Source organism: Bombus impatiens, unplaced genomic scaffold (genome assembly GCF_000188095.3).
Source record: "Bombus impatiens unplaced genomic scaffold, BIMP_2.2 scf_0406, whole genome shotgun sequence".
NCBI classification, from domain to species: Eukaryota; Metazoa; Arthropoda; class Insecta; order Hymenoptera; family Apidae; genus Bombus; species Bombus impatiens.
Window position 1 is genome coordinate 1134042 of NT_176825.1, and position 3203 is coordinate 1137244.

General features: G+C 49.2%; 1 protein-coding gene across 5 annotated transcripts in view; it reads left to right on the forward strand.

Annotated features, from left to right (window-relative positions):
* The window catches only part of LOC100741505, an 83032-nt gene that overhangs the window by 32848 nt on the left and 46981 nt on the right, over positions 1-3203 (forward strand). Inside the window, exon 1 of one of the 5 annotated variants that reach the window (XM_024368208.2) lies at positions 1832-2427. The exons of the other annotated variants lie outside the window; for them this stretch is intronic. The gene's annotated coding sequence lies outside the window, so the exon portion shown is untranslated. Of the gene's footprint in view, positions 1-1831; positions 2428-3203 lie in introns of those variants that run through there. 5 annotated transcript variants of the gene reach the window in all.

Sequence of the window (3203 nt, forward strand, 5' to 3'; positions counted from 1 at the left end):
TCTCGAAAAAAAAAAAAGAAAGCTCGAGAGTCCATGGACAGAGTCGAAACTCTAACCTTTTTCTTCCCTCTTTCCATCCTCTCTTACTCGACTTTTTTCGTCTGCACTCTCTCCCTTTTTTACATCTCTCCGTCTTTTTATTTCTTTATCATATCTTTTTTTTTTCTTAAGGATTTTGTTTCTGTCTTTCTCTTCTTCTTCTTCTTCTTCGTTTTTTATCTTTGTCGCGAAGGGAGCAGCAGGATCCGAGCGAAGAAACAGCGGCAGGAGGAAAAGGGGGAGGAATTCGTAAAAAGAGAGGAATGCAACGTCTGGTCGTACGTCATTCTGTCCGCGGTACGGTGGCCAACAATGCTTTCTCTCTTCTTCTCTGTGCGAGCCTCGTGGCCTCCAAGAATTCTGCCGAAGCGCTTTTGATCTCGCTCGCGCGCAAATTACGAGAATCCGTATGGAGAATTTTCAGAAATGCCGATCCGTTGCCTCGATCGACGTCAATGGAAAGAGATTAAATTTTTTTGCGCGGACTAGCAACGAAGCTTCTGCTTTTATTCTTGAAAGCTCACGTTTGTTTTTCGATTCTCGGCAGCTTCGTCGAATCGCATCGCGTGTTTCGATATACGAGACACAGAGTGGTAAGCGAAACCGTAGTTCGATCCTGTAATTGGTACGCTTTACTGCCCCTAGGATAATTAGACGGTAATCGCGTATTTCTTGGTAATCGTACGATGAGTCCTGAAAGCGTGTGTACAGGTCGAAGGCAAAAGTTGCAGGCAGGACAAAAAGCGCGCGACTAGAGAAGAAGAAGAGACGAGCAAAAAAAGAAAAAGCTGCGGGGGAAGAGAAAGAGAAAGAAAGAGAGAGAGAGAGAGAGAGAATGTCTCCGGGGCGAGATGTTCGGATAACGCATTAAACACCGTTCCTTCTGGAAAGCGATGCTGAACGGGACAAGGAGGGTAATACCCTTGCCGGTGGTATCGTTAGCACGATGTAACGCAACGAGGAACGAGGAACGAGCGGTCGTTCACGTCGTCGGTATCGTTGTTACACGGACACATAGAGGAAAGCGCGCGGCGTGTTGTGCGGAGGTGCTCGGCAAATGACAGAGGAGGGTGCAGATAGGAAGGGGAACGCGTTTGTGTATGTGACGATGTGCACATGTACACTCACATATAGTACACGTATACGTGTACACGTGCGCGCGAGATGCTCGGTTCGTTTGTGGGGGAATTGTTGGTGCGCGGGGGTTGGTGCAGGAATGAAGTTGGCCGACGGGCGAGAGAAGCCTAGGAGAAGCGAGAAACGGTGCAGGGGAAGAAGGAGGAAGGGTGAATCATGGTGGGGTGCTCTCGAAAGGGTGGAGTGGGTGCGGGGTGTCTCTTTTGAGCCGCTGAACTTTGCCAAGTTCGAAACCGTCCGAGGCCGTGGCGACTCACCCTCTGACGTGCATTCGGCTTCCACCCTTCTTCTTCCTCCCCTTCTTTCGTTCTATCTCTCCCTCTCGTTCTCTATATCTCTCTTCCCCTCATGGTTTTCCCTGCATCGGTCTCTCCTTCTATCTATAACAGTGTACGACTGTACTCGCCGTACACGTCTCTCTTCTCTTTCTCTGTTTTCTCTCCTCCGGCCCCCGTCTGTTTCTCCTGCCCGTCGCTGTCTCTGTTCCTCCTTCTCCACTCACCCCCCTCTACCCGAAACCGCGCTTCGGCGTACCCTCTCAGCCGTCGTGGTATTATGGAAATTTTGAACCAATTCGAAAATCAATAGTCCCTGCCAGGAAGCCTCGAGGCGGCCTACGTTGCAACCACGCTCTTCCCTAGAACGTATTCAGGACCGCGGTGTGTTTCACGATAGGCCGCGTAAGCCTTCGCGTTTTCGCGTCTTACGCACTCGCACGTCTACCAGGCTGCTCCGACATTTTGGTACCGCCGCGTCACACAGAGCAACACCTTCGCGGTTTTCGCGGTTTTTTCGCGCGGCGCATTTTTTCTGCCGCGGTGCTTCGTTCGTGGCGCGTACGAAAAAATCGGAGGGAAGGAAAAAAGGGAAAGGCGAAAGGTGGTTTTAGTTTCTTTCTCTCTTTCTTTCGGTCGTGGGAGAGGCGCAGAAACGAAGGATGAAGCGGGAAAAGAGAGAGGGGGTCAAAATCTTGGCAACGTTGGAGGCTTTTTCATTTGATGCGCATCGGATTCCGGGACGCTTGGAATCGCTTCGGTTCCCATGAGTCTCCGCGGCAATCCGAGTAAAGGGATAGAGGAGGGGCGTCTACGCGGCTGGTGGGGAGAGCTTTTTTCGTTTTACAAACTGGTTCAATTTTTTCTCAAAAAGCGGGTGAACACCGCGGAAACCGGTTGTGTCTACGCCGACTCGGGACCCGACTAGCCGAGGAGGAGGCGTCGGAGGGGAATGGTCTTCTCTTCGGAGCTCCAGGTTCGTGTAGACTCTGCTATGTAGCCCCGTTCAACGACAGTATCCTTCTACTTAATTGAACCAACTGATCTCATTGTGTCTGCGAGCACGCTTCCATCCGAAAATCCAATTCCCCGCTCTTCCCAAAACTTTCTCCCAAATGTCTGCCGACGTCTACGCCGGAAAACCAGTAATTACTGAGATTTTTCCGAGTCTCTCGATGAACTTTCCAGCTTTCTCAAACTTTCTTACACCCATCCTCCTTCCGTAGAATTCGTAATTATTATTTTATCATAGATCGCGATAGCGTAGCCGGGGTAAGTTTGTCGCGATCCTCGAATTTTTTCCATCTCCATCTCGCTTTCGTTTCGATCGAAAGGAAAGCTTTCAACGTGTGACTGTTAATCCTGTTGTTCTCCTCGGATCTACGCGACTGAAAATGGATGTTACACGTGCCTCTCGTGGTCAACTTCGCTTTTTTCTAAATCTCGCAATCTCGTCGTATGGACAACGCGATTAAGGGAGACTCGCAGAGGAAACGAGAACAACGGGATTAAGAAAGTCTACGGCGCGAGAGCGAGATGTTTTCATATTTTCCCGAAACTCGAGAAATTTTCCAGCGATATCGAATGAAAGTGATTCGATCGAGAACGATCCAAGGAACGCAGCATGGGTCGAACATTCGCTTTGGTTATGCCGCATCCTTCTTCTCACGATGGAAATGCAATTATGATGCTTCTAAAATAGAACTCTCTTTGTTCCTTCGTAATAAAAAAAAAAAAAAAAAAAAAAAAAGG